Source organism: Equus asinus, chromosome 9 (assembly GCF_041296235.1).
Source record: "Equus asinus isolate D_3611 breed Donkey chromosome 9, EquAss-T2T_v2, whole genome shotgun sequence".
NCBI classification, from domain to species: domain Eukaryota; kingdom Metazoa; phylum Chordata; class Mammalia; order Perissodactyla; family Equidae; genus Equus; species Equus asinus.
The window spans coordinates 91,029,323-91,043,328 of NC_091798.1; the positions used below are offsets into that span (position 1 = coordinate 91,029,323).

A 14,006-nucleotide genomic window follows, 5' to 3' on the forward strand; every position below is an offset into this window, starting at 1 on the left:
CAAAATCTCAGCAGGTTGGGGCCGGCTCCATGGCTGAGTGCTTAAAGTTCTGCGTGCTCTGCTTCAGCGGCCTGGGTTCATCAGTTTGGATCGCTGGCATTGACCTGCTCCACTCATCATCCATGCTGTGGAGGCATCCCCCAACAAAATAGAGGACAATTGCCAACGGCTGTTAGCTCAGGAGGAACCTTCCTCACTAAATAAATACATAAATCTCAGGAGGCTTTTTCTGCAGAAATTGACACTCTGACCCTAAAATTTATACGGAAATGCAAAATATAGTCAAAATAATTTTGAAAAAGAAGAGCAAAGTTAGAAGACTTATATTTCCTGATTTCAAAATCTACATGGATCAATACAGTAGGTATTGGTACAAGGATAGACGTATAGGTCAATGGATGAGAACTGAGATTCCAGATATAGACGCTTACATTAGGGTCAATTGATTTTTGACAAAGGTGCCAAAATAATTCAATGGGGGAATGGATAATCTTTTTTCAGCAAATGGTGCTGGGACTGTTGGATATCCACACACAAAACATGAAGTTGGGCCCTTATCTTACATCATATATAAAAATGGACTCAAACATATCATAGGCCTAAATGTAAGAGCTCAAACTATAAAGCCTCTAGAAGAAGACATAGGAGAAAATCTTGGTAACTATAAGTAGAACAAAGAGTTAGATATGACACTAAAAATATGAAACTTGAAAAAATGATACATTGGACATCATCAAAATTAAACTTTTGTACTTTAAAATAATCAAGAAAATTTTTTTTAAATAAGCTACAGACTAAGAGAAAATATAGAGAATCACAGATCTTATAAAGAACTTGTATACAGGAGAAATAAAAACTCTTACAACTCAATAATCAAACAACCCAATTTTAAATGGGCAAAAGATTTGGGTAGATATTTCACTCAAGAAGGTATACAAATGTCTAATAAGCACGTGGCAAGATGCTCAAATCATTAGTCACTAAGGAAATGCAAATTAAAACCAAGATGAGATTCTACTGTGTACCTACTGGAACAGCTCTGATGTAAAGAGAGACGATGTCAAGTGTTGGTGAAGACGTGGAGGAACTGGAACCTTGCTGCACTGTTGATAGGAATGTAAAATGGTACAGCCACGTTGGAAAACGGTTTGACAGTTTCTCTAAAAGTTAAATAGACATCTACCATCAACCTAGTGATTCCACTCCCAGGAATCTACCCAAGAGAAAGAAAAACATACGTCCACACCAAGACTTGCACGTGACTGTTTATAGCGGCATTATTCTTAACAGTCGAAAACTGGGAACCACCAAATTTCTGTTAACTGATGAATGTGTAAACACAATGCAACCCAACCATACAAGAGAATACTCCACTCGGCAGCCAGAGTGAGCCCGTGAAAGTGCAAATTAGACTTGTGATTTTCAGGCTAAATGTATAAGAGAATTATGCCAACTTTGTTAATAGTTTAAAAATATTTGAGCCTCTATGTTTATGTGATGTTACATTTTGGTACCTGCATGAGTCGTTGTGGAGCTGACACACATTGCTGCTGGTCTGCTGACTCTCCTCACTGGCGTGAAGCAGCATCTGGCCTTGCCATTGCTCAACTTCCCTGCATTCTCTTTTAGTTTTTCTGACGCCTGGGCCAGGTGTATGTGTTTAGCTCCATGATGAAGGACCCCAGCTTCTTGTCAGCAAGGTCAAAGGCAATAAGAACAAATACAGGTTTCAATCCATCCTTGTGGGATTCTGGCTCACATTCGCGGGATATTAGCCTGCTTGTGATCCTCCCTCCAATAGACTTCAAAAGTTTGACTGGGGTCAGATCTGCTTCAAGCTCATGTAGCTACGGGAGCATTCAGCTTCCTGCAGGTTGTCAGACTGAGGACCTCATTTTCTTGCTGAATCTCATTGGAGTCTGCTTTCAGCTCCTTGCTGCACAGCCCTTTCCCTATGGCAGTTCACAACAGGGCAACTTGCTCCTTCAAAGCCAGCAAGGGAGGGGGGTCTCCTAGCGAGATGGACTACAATCTTATGCAATGTAGTCATGTACACGTAATCACATATATCCCATTGCCTTCGCCAAATTCTACTAGTCAGAAGCAAGTGACAGTTCCCATTCACACTCAAGAGGAGGCGCTCACACGAGGGTTGAAACCAAGAGCTGGGGAAGGTAAGAGCTACCTTAGAGTCTGTCCATCATGGTCCACCTCCTGGTCCCCAATGATTTGTGTCCCTCTCACATGAAAAATACATTTACTCCCTCCCAAGGTCCCCAAGAACCTCATACCATTACAGCATCTGCTCAAAGTCTAAAATCTCATCATCTAACTCAGGTCAAGGGTATGGATGAGTTCTTTGGGTATAGTCATTCTCAATCTATAACCCTAAAGATAAGCTATCTGGCTCCCAACACACCCAACACAATGGAGGAACAGATACAGTAAAATAGTTAGAGACATTCCATTTAAAAGGGTGAATGGAAGGTAAAAAGGAGTTACCAGTCCAAAGCAGTTTTGAAATTAGCCTAGGAAGCTCCTGCCAGAGTTCCTTGATCAGACGCCAGGCCTGGGAATAACCCACAGTAGCTCTTGGTTCTGTCCTCTGAGTCATCTTTCCTTTTTCATGAAAGGTAGCACATGTTTGCAGCTGAGAAGTTTTATCATTCTGCCTCCTGCCAGTAGAATTTTGGAGGTCTAACAGCCTCCTTTCATTTTGTACTCTTTCTGTCCCGCTCAAAAGTTATTTCTTGATTTTAACATCTTTTGCCATCTGGAGAGACTGAGAATTTTTAAAGTCATCAAGTGCTGGTTCCTTCTTGTTTACCAGTTCTTCCTTCAATTTACCTCTCTCCTCCTGCATTTTACAGTATGCAGCAAGAAGAAACTAGGTGGCACCTTCCACACTTTGCTTCGAAATCTTAGCTAGATAACAAAGTTCATCACTTAGGTATTCTGCTTTTCACCAATTGCAGGAGACAGTTTTGCTGAACTTTCTGTTACTACCTAACAAGGAACCCTCTTCCCCCAGTTTCCAACAACATGTTTCTAACTTCTTTTTGAGCCCTCCCTGGCAGCATCCTCCCATTTTGAATTTCTGCTAACAGCCTGTTCCAGGCAACTTAGGCTTTCCCCATCATGCCCCTCAAAACTCTCCCAGCCTCTAACCAAAGTCACTCCCACTGTTTTAGGTGTTTGTTTCAGCAGCATATACTTTCAGGTGCCAACTTTCAGTTGCCAACATATAAACTTGTGTTTATAAGTTAAATTGATTAGATCTACTAGAATTTTAAGTGCATGGGAAGGTTTCATATGTTTCTAAGAAATTTCAAAACCCAGCACCTCCAACCTGAGCTACCCAGGGGTGATATTTTTTGCTTTTGAGTTTGAGCAAACTACTGTATCATCAGGAAGGTAAAGAAATACGTATTTTCTAAAGATACCCTATCCTTGGGTGAGTATAGGAATACTCATAACAGTAGTGACAAAGGAGAAATAAATTTAAATATGTAAGTCCTTTATACCCATTTAAGTTTAAATATAATAGTGAGTGTTGTAATCAGTGAGATGATTTCTTTGTGTGTGTTTCTGCTTTTTAAGGCCTTTGTAGCCTTTAAAAGACTCAGATACAGGATCACAATTTTAGGAGAATTCAATTAACTTGTAAATTAATGTTTAAATGTCTGAAAAATGTTACATTTGTTAAATTCATAAGTTTTCACCTTTTTAGTTGTATAAGCAGTGTACATTTTTAGAGGGATACTGTTCAATCTATTTACATAATGAATAAACCGAGCATTAAACAAACAGCAGTGGTTGTGCCCCTGGACGTACAGAACCCCTCGGACATTAAAGAATTTAGTCAGACATGAACAGTCCAGAAAGATTCATGGGGAGGCTTGCATGCAGCAGAACACAGGAGCCAGGAGCCAGGAGCCAGCCTCAGGAGCCGCCTGAAGGAAGAGCCCGATGGCGGCTCTGGGATGCCGCTGTCCTGACTCCCTCTAGTGGTTCCGACGGCAAAGGCCGCCTTTCCCGAGCACCGGAGGAAAAGTCTTATTGCTGGGTCAACTCACTCTTCAAGAACTTTCCCTTGATTAACGACACCAAAAGGAAAAAAACCCAAAAAGATCCTGAAATTCTTCTGCTAATGTTCTTGTGAGATATCTATCCAGTCTTTGCACGACTCCCTGCGTCCCGTGGCGATGCAATCAGCTTTGAGCATCTCTAATAATTATAAACCGCTTCCTTCTTCCACGTGGAAAACTCTGTCCCTGCAACCTGGACTCCCTGGCTCTGCGTCATGCTGCACAGCACAGTTGCAATCTCTCTTGCACCCGACAGCACTTCAAATATCTGAAAACAGCGTCTTATCATCCCGCCCCGGCTTATCTTTTCAAGGCCAACACATGGAGTTCCTTCAACTGCTCCTCATTTGACCCAGTTTCCAGTTTCCATCTCAGTCGCTCTCCTCTGGAGGCATTTCTGGTTTGTCAACAGCCCCTGAAAACACACTGACAGCAAGAACCGCAGGGACTGCCTGAGATGTGGCCCACCTGTCCCCTAGTGCAGGGGGCTGATGCCACCCTACTCCAATGGCTCCCTGCACTTTGGAGCAGCTTTGTCACCTGATGGATAGAAGGCTGGGATTTCTCTTGTCTGGATTTTCCCCCTGCTGTTCCCTCTTTGCAGCCCTGAACTATTTTCTGTAGTTGGGCAGAACTCACCAGGTTCCCAAATAATAATGTACGCAAAGAACCACGGGCAGATGACCAGGTCTGGGGGAACTTCGCCTGCCACTGACCAGAGAGCTCAAACCACCTCAAGAATGACCTGCTCCTCTGTGAGACTGAAGCTTAGTGACTTGAGAGTGGGTTCTGATCTTCAGGTTGGGGACACCTGACTAGCCTACATCCTTTCTGCTGTGGTTTGAACTCATTTTCTCTCACATCACCCTCTGTGGACACGCAGGAAAAAAAGACTTGGTATCAGTAACGTACCATCCCTTTAGAGTTTGAAGACTCATATCCAGTCTACTCACACCTCTCTTCTCTGAACTAATGTAGGCCTTTCCCTGAAGGGCTATTTTTCAAAACCTCTGATCATTTACTTTGTCTCCCTGGCTCCTTTCCAATTTCTCCATAACATCTTCCACTTATGGGCCCCGGGACCGAACAGTATGTTTTAATGACTGATATTGGCAATAGATTAAGAATTATATCTGTGAAAACATTTCCATTATAACATAGCTCATTGTTACAAAGATTTATATACCTAAGGGGTCCCTGGCTGGCGTATAACAGGTTATGTTTCAAAACTTTCTTTGTAGATCAGTTATTTGATATTTGGGCACATTTTTCCACAGAGACAACGTTCTATCTGGTACTTGGGCTCCCAGCCCAGCCAACAAAAGCCAGTTTAAATCACAGAGCAATAGTGCTATCAGGTTGACTTTAGAGAATAAGAATTCTCTGATCTTAAGAATAAGAGAGGCAGGACGATGGAATGAGAATTGCTTCCTCATTTCTCAGCAGAGGTTGCTCATTGGAACATTTTGAAACGGGTGACCCTTAACTTTGGGTATCTTCACTCATTCTTTTCAGGCCTTCTCACACCTCTTCAGGTCCTTCTCCTAGCGTTCTGGTTCTCAATATCCTAGCGTTGCGTGAAGTCCCCTGGGGTGCTGTCTCCTCGGATCTCCCCGATTCCCCATTCTCCAAGCTTCAATACATCTTTGTGCCCCCCTCCCATGAGCCAAGCATCCACCCCTTCAGTGAAGCCAAGGTAAGGCGGATGTTAGGATGACAGGCATGCCATTGAACAGCTTGCCACGAGTGGCTTCTCAATAATGCCTGTTTTTAAATGGGTCTCTCCACTATCCAAGATTCTCATTTGTGCAATTTCAGGCAGTGTCAGAAAGTGAAAAAATACAGTTGACATGAGGGAAGATTTGGGGGAGTAGGGAAGCCATTTAGTAGGTATGTCTGTTCTGCCTACTTGGGAGTCTATCCCACATGGTACCTGCTTTCCACAGATCCCCTCCTTCCTCCAGCTCTGAATCACAGATTATATGCTCCAGATTTTCAGTAGTTCCAAGATTTTTAAAATTGTTTTTGAGAAATTGCTCTTCTTTTGAGAAACTGAGTGAAAGCAGCCAGAACAAAAAAAAGTACATTCTGTAGGATCCCATGTATATAAAATCCTAGAAAAAGCAAACCAATCTATAGTGATAGGAAGCAAATCGGTGGTTGCCCAAGTTCAAGGGAGGAAGGAGAAATGGATTACCGAGGGGCCTGAGGAGACTGCTGGAGGTGATGGAAATGTTCATTGCCTTGATTCTGGCTTCACGGGTACACACATCTGTCAAAATTTATCATTGCACAGTTTAAGTATGTATAGTTTACTGTACATCAATCATACCTCAAGAAAGCTGTCAAAGAAAGAAAGATGCAAAAAGACTAACATGTATGCACACGTATATGTTTCCCCTCAGAACTGACACTCAGCAGTTTAGCATATTTGACTCAAGTATTGTTTATACAAAAGAAATTAAATAAAACAGATAATAGTGACGTTCCCAACCACAGTTCCATTTCTTCACCCCAATACCCAGGAGCAATTATCATAAACTTAGTGGACAGTCACCTGCCTCATAATGACATTCTGACAACAAACTGCATGTACAACAGTGCTCCCGTGAGATCGGCACCACGCAGCCTAGTTGAGTGGCAGGCTGTGCCGTCTAGGTGCGTGCAGGTGCACTCCGTGATGCTCCCACATCGACGAAACTGCCACTCGATGCCTGTCTCAGAGCGCATCCCCATTGTTAGGCGACACGTGACTGCATGTCCCAGTCCGTTTGTAATAATGTGACACGCATACATATGTATTCTTAAACAATATATAGTTTATATGTGGTTTAAAAATTATATCAATGAAAAATGTACATTTTATTCTACAAATTTCTTTTTTCTTACACTATGAGTTGACATTATACAGAGAGATATTTTACATATGATATATTATGTTACACATAGGTACAACGCATTCTAATCATTCTAATGGCTTTTATAAGAATTCATATCATAACATAATGGAATGTTATTATAATTCATATCACAACGTACTATGGATATTATGATAACTCATAGCATAATATAATGTGAATATACCACATTTTATTTATCCATTCCTGCTTTGATAGGCATTTCAGTTGTTTTCAGTTTTTCATAATTACAAGCAATATTGCAATAAGGGTTTCAAAACAAATCTCACAGTATGGCAGCAGGAGTTTCTGGGTAGGGGCCACCAGGTAGGTGTACAGATGGGTTTTCTATGAGTCAGATGTTGGTAAGGTGGAATGTCCTGCTTCAAGGACCCGTGGACTGCACGGAAATAGCCAAAGTCGGATATGACCCTGTCTCCAGATGGCAGCACAGCAAAGCAGCTCCGTGATGTACCCCACAGAGTTGGAGAAGATTCAGAGGACAGCTCCAGTGGCCCACAGAGTTTAAATCTGACCTGGACACACCAGGAACCCAAAGCAGATGACCTTCCGTGAAGCAGGTGGGGCAAATGCCTTTAGCAACAAGCCGTGAGCAATTCAACTCCATCCATTGCCGTTTAAATTCTCAAGGGTTTTAAGGTTAAACAGGCACCAGAAAATGTATTTTCACTGCTTCTAGGTTACTCAGTTTGATATATATGTACTAAGCTCACCTTGTTTATAGCATTATTCTGACCCTTCTGCTGTGCTTAGTTTTTACTTTCTTGATTTGGAGAAGTCTCAGGGCAGCAAGTTAGAACCTCCATTACTGTTGTGTTTCTAACAAATTTTGCTTTGTATATTTTTCTGCATTGTGATTTAGCATATACAGATCCACAAACATTCTCTCTTTGTCGTGAATTTTACCTCTCATATTATAAAATTATATCTCATATGTGTGGAGGAGAGAACCTCCAGCAATTCAGTGGGCTGAGATGATGGAGAAGAGTTCCCCTCAGCCACTACTACAGAGAAACACTGGACAAAACAGTTCTATAGATATAATCGACAGAAAGAGAGGGAACTCTCCAGATTCCAGAAACATAGCGGGAACTCAGAAGCTGAGCAGGAAGTAGGGGCTAACCCACTGTAGCCTACGCAGGGTTTGGGCCAGCTCAGGCCCTAGGGCTTCCAGGGAATTTTACACCCTTGCAGGCCAATAAGATGTTTAGTCCCTGCTGTGAGCAAGGAAGGCAACTGGAATTGAGCACCGTGCAAATCTGAGTTCCTGAGGTTTAAGCTGTCAGCAAAAACAGGATCAGACAAGTTCCTGCGTCCTCAGGCTATAGGTGAAAACAAAGTTCAGCCACAAAAACTTGAAAGCAAGCCTGAGCCGTATATTGACATGAGTTCTGAATTCTCACTGTGAGACAGAAACACCAAGCTGAGCAGAAACACAAAAGCTGGTCGAGAACCGGTAACCTCTCTAGGACTCCAGCAGAAGCAAAGTTGACAATCTGACAACCCCAGGCACACAGTTCTTCCCCAGGGGAAAAAAGTCCTGCTGAAAATAAGCTCATAATAAAAATTACAGACCAGAGGAGGAAACCACCTGGAGGGTCAGATCATGAAATTAACAGGAGAATCAATGCCCCAAGAAGTAGAGAAAATGATCAACCTACAGATAACTATAAAATAAGTGTGTTTTAAATGACTTACAAAATGAAAGAAGGAATAGAAAATATAATAAAAAATAGCAAAGCATATAAAAAGAAAAGGCAGATTTGGAAAAGGACCAAATAGTTCTTTTATAAATGAAATGTACAGCCATTGAAAGTCAAAACTAAATAGATATACCTAATACCCAAGTAGAAAATATAGAAACTGGAACTAAGGAAATGACTCAGACTGTAGCACAGAGATAAAAATGAAAAAAAAAAAGAATGAGAGTTTAAGAATCACAAAGGACAGAATCATAAATAACAGAAAGGATATGCAATAGGAGTTATGGAAGGGATAAATAAAGAATGGGAGAGACAGGGATTCTCAGATTGACGAGCACACTGTATCAGCATCTACTGCTGTGTAACAAATCACCCCATCCCTCAGGGGATTCAAAGAACAACCAGGGATTTAAATTACAGCTCTGCGGGTGGACACCTTGGGCTGGGCTCAGCTGAGTGGTTGCTCATGCATCTGTGGTCAGCCAGCAGGTGTGGTCAGCGGGCAGTGGCCTCACTCACATTAGTGGTCTGAGAAATGAAGGGGAAGAGAAAGAGGCCCAGCCCACGAGGCTCCCTGCAGAGAGCACTCTCTCTTCGCTTAGCAACTCTCAAGCCAGAGATAAGCCAGCCTTGCAGGGACGGAAGGCCTCTGTGCTCAGACTTAATGTTTTGCAGCTGGGTTTTCAACCGTGCTGTGGTGTAGCGTGTTCCGGTCTTTCACACAGATTGTGACACATGTTGACTTACTGGGAACTGCTTGGTTCCAAGAAGGAAGCTGGAGTCATTTGCATTAATGACTTGACATTTCTTTGCCTCTGTCGCAAGCTTCGGGTAGCTAATTTTTAGTTTTACCTATGACCACTTCACCCTCCAAATTCAGCTCAAAGTGTCTAAATAAAAAACAAATCACTTTGGTCAGTGTTAAAATTTGCTCTGCTAGGACTGCAGTATTAAGACTTATTTTTGGATTATGGTTAATGTTTAAAAGAATCAACAAGAATTATATTTACACAGTCTTGTAGACTGATGGATGGGCAAAGTAGGAAAGATGTGGCTGATTTGTGGGAAATAAAAGCAGATAGAAAAACGGGAAATACAGACCAATTAAAAGCAGAAAAATAACAAGATTTTCCTCTTTGGGGCTTCCTAAACCATCGCTCTCCATTCCTCTTAGCTAAGAAGTAGAAGCTAGAAAGTAATTTGTTTTTCCTAAATAAATTCCACACCAGAGTCTTTGGTAAACAAACTCATGGGAAATGAAATCTTGTTAATATCCACAATAGACTTCAGAATGAGAGCAGCCCATTTACCTCTGTTCCGAAAACCACTTTGTTCTGGAAAGGGCTCTCACGCAGATAATCCTCACACAACTGTTCTACTCAAAATATACAAGCTATTGGGCAAAAAAACTGAAGGGCAAAAGGGAAAAGTGTCACCTGTCCTAGGAAAATTCTAATTTAATCCACTTAGGATGCAAAAGCAGGGCCAGGGAATAAAGGGTTAGGGAAGGGTGGGGACAAGCGATCACCGAGGTGCCTTCGGATGAGAGGGCTGAGGAGACGGCACCCCCAGGGTCCAGGTTTCCAAGGATGGTACCCACTTCAGATACGCAGACTCCCTGTCCTCGTGAGTGCCCTTGGACGTGTCATGCCAGATGTTCAAATACACAGTTTTGAAAATTTGGTCGCTATCAACATGGGCAGCCTAAGGTGCTAGGGAAGTAGAAGGAGTCTTTCCTGCCACTTGGGCAACCGTCCTTCGTTTTAATGACTTCTGGGCTGCACAACATATGCCTTTGCTCTGATTAGTCTATAGAATAGTGTATAGATTTGGCGGCCCCCTTGGCCATCCCAGACTCTGAAGTTTCCCCTTTGCTTCAGTGGTGACCAATCTCTAGCCACACCACCCCACAGCCACCACACCCTATTCAACTCCTGCAGGGGAAAATGCCCAAACTGGACAAGATCCACAAAATGTGAAGGCAAAGAAGTCAGAGCTCATAGCTAGAGCAAGAGTGTGACTTTTTGAGATTTCGGTAAGGAGGCCTTTTCTGCAGGGCACACTGAGGGCACTTGCTGACACTGGACATTTGACCACTGGTGCTTCTTACTTTGTGTTAAGGCACCGAGACCAAGGAAGCAGTCTTCCCTAAGGCAGGGGCATCAGGCAGGCCTGACTTGGCCACGAGAAGAGCGTGGACAGAAAGTCAAGTAAGCGGCTGCCACCTTGACTTGGCCTTGGCCAGCCCATCAACACTAGAGCATCTCACATCTGTTCCTTCTTCCACATCTGAGCCCACCCTCAACTCAACTGCAGTTCCCATCCCATTTTTGAACAGACCACTTGGAAAGGTACACTTCTGCAGCTTGATCATGCTTCCTGCTCTTGGCATTCAGTCCAGCTGATCCACGCACACCTGCGCTGTCGGGTCTCCCAACCCTGGTAGGCCAGGCTCTCCTGGGGGAATCTACGCAAGCTAGTCATGAATTAGGCATTTATTCTTTTAACGTGAAAAAGCCTGGGGAAGACTTTCAGTTTTAAGATAGTGGAGAAAAGACATCTTTTTCTCCTTTCCCCTCTCAGCAACAAGAAAGAGGAGAAACAGAAACACACCTGCAGGATTGAGGAAACCAGCGGACCCTTCTGTTCTCAAGTCACAATATGTGAAGACAGAAAGTAACTAGAAGATGCTGGCCTGAGCTGAGGAGAGAAAGGTGGAGCCTAAGAACTTGCAGAGAATGAAATTACTGCGCAAGCGCTGAAAAGGGAGGCTCTGAGGCACAGCTGGAGTGAGGCGACAGCTGAAATCAGAGAGATTTGTTCAAAATCGATTTAATGACCATCTGGTCCTCACCCAAACAAACCCAAACAAAGTGATAAAAATCCTTCCCTACATATATTTTTGGGGAAAAACTGAACCAGAAAGTTTTCAGTAATGATGGAGGTTGCATTCCAGAATAAAACATTGAATGATGCAAATATCCTCCTCATCTCAGCAGCCAAAATGCCAGCAGCGAGGCTTATGCCCTTTAAGGAGGAGACTGGAAGATTCTTCCCTCCAGTCATTAATGGTCCCAGAGAGAAGTCCAATAGATGCTGACGTCTGAGTTTCCCCCGCTGAAAAGGCCAGCTTACTGCCACACACACCGTGGTGGAGCCAGGAAGTGACAAGGCCCTCCCAAGCTCACGGATTTCCCATTTAGCTGGTTAGTGCCTAACTCTTACATAAGAACAGATAGTCAAGAATCTTGAGATATTTGAAAAGTTTCCAGTGTGAAAGGCAGAAACAAAAACCAAACCAAACTACTAACCAACCAACCAAACAAAAACAAATAGAAAGGTCTCTTAGAGGAAGCGGAACAACGTAGGGAATAAATGAATCTTCAAAGACAGAACAGTAAAGGTAACATCCTCAGATAAGAATAGAAAGTGTATTCTTGGAATAAAAACAGGATACTATAGAAAAATCAACAATTAGAAAATAAGAATGCGCTCTTGGAAATTAAGAATAAGAGAACCGAGGGGCCTGCCTGGTGGCATAGCAGTTAAGTTTGTGTGCTCTGCTTCGGTGGCCCAGGGTTCGCCGGTTCGGATCCCAGGTGTGGACCTATGCACCACTTATCAAGCCATGCTGTGGCAGGTGTCCGACATAAAATTGAGGAAGATGGGCACAGATGTTAGCTCAGGGCCAATCTTCCCCGGCAAAAAGAGGAGGATTGGTGGCGGATGTTAGCTCAGGGCTAATCTTCCTCAAAAAATAAAAGAATAAGAGAACCGAAATTTTTAAAGTTGATGAAAATTTTAAAGTTGATAGAAAGTTGATGATAAAGTTGAGGAAGTCTTCCAGATAGTAGAACAAAAAGACAAAGATATGGGCAATAGAAGAGAAAAGATGCGAAAATTAAAAGCTTGATGCTGGAGCTGGCCTGGTGGCGTAGTGGTTAAGTCCACGGGCTCCCTTTGGCCGCCCAGAGTTCACAGGTTTGGATCCCAGGCACAGACCTAGCATGGCTCATCAACCCATGCTGTGGCAGCATCCCACATAAAATAGACGAAGAGTGGCACAGTTGTTAGCTCAGGGCCAATCTTCCTCATAAAAAAAGAAAAGAAAAGAAAAGGAAAGAAAAAGCTTGATCCTGAAGGTCCAACTAATAGGAGTTCCAGAAAGAGAAATGTGAAAAGAAGAAATAAAATTTCCTCTAACTGAAAGTCTGCAGTCCCCCAATTGAAAGGGTCCTCCAAGTGTCCAGCACAATGAATGAAAACCACACCAAGTCATAGCATATCAATTAGCTATTGCCAAAAAACACAGATCCTCAGATCCTCTGAGCAGATATCAAGACGAGATTAGACATGCCAGAGATTTCTTGGGGAAACGCCTGTGAAGGATGAAGGGATAGAGAGCGAGAGCAGATGGGGAGAACCTTCAGACGCAGTGCAGGTCTGATACACGTGAAAGACGAGGGGAAAGACAGACCTGCGCAGGAAAAGCTTCAGACGCCCGCAGTTCTGAGACAGCCTCGGCCAGGCCAGAGGGGAGCCTCTGAGCCCACGATGTTCATGAGAGGAGCCCCACATCAGGTAGGCTTAGTCTGACTCTAGAGCCCTCACCTTATGCAGTCATTGGCTGGAAGCTGCCTAAGGGACATGTGGCCCCTTTGTCTGCATGGTGGTGGATCCAGAGGTGTGGCAGCTGGGCTGTCAGTCAACTACGCTTTCCAGGGCAGATTATCTTAAAGAGACATCTAAGCAGGGCACCTCCATGACTGCCAAGTTCATTTCTTGCCCTGCACAGATCCAGTTCTCCATGGTTCCTGTGGGCCTCTCTTCCTGAGGAGAAACTTAGAAAATGGAAGTTAGTGGGACAACCTATAGCCCTTGGTGGTGCTGTTGTCTCGAGGCCACAAGCCGTACTCATCCTCTCCCACCTGCACTATCCCACCTAAATTCCCCTCCCCCTCGGCTGTCAATTCTGCAGCTCTTGGTGGCTTAGCCGGTGGTGTGACCAAAACCTCCATTCTAGAGGAGTCTTAGCAATCATCTTTTTCAGGCAGGATTTGTTGTCCATTTCCATTCAAAGATTGAGCAATGGTGTAGAAACAGGTGCCCACAAGGGTCACTCAGGACCCACACCCATTCCCCCTTACCCCACTGTGTAAGCAGCCCCACCTCCTCCTGCTGACCAAGGTCAACGATCTCTGCCAAGAGGATGACTCCTCTCCACCTGCTGGTCTTTGGTTACAAGGCATCCAAAATGCCCTAGTGGCAGCCATAATGTATAGTTCACTGGGATCCCT

General features: G+C 43.5%; 1 long non-coding RNA gene across 6 annotated transcripts in view; it reads right to left on the reverse strand.

Annotated features, from left to right (window-relative positions):
- LOC139046231 (uncharacterized) overlaps nt 1–14,006 on the reverse strand; it is a 50,759-nt gene that overhangs the window by 10,549 nt on the left and 26,204 nt on the right. For 5 of the 6 annotated variants that reach the window (XR_011506046.1, XR_011506043.1, XR_011506045.1 and 2 more), the window contains one exon: nt 13,080–14,006. This exon is cut by the window's right edge. This is a non-coding gene — a long non-coding RNA (uncharacterized lncRNA). The other variant, XR_011506041.1, reaches the window with a different exon arrangement.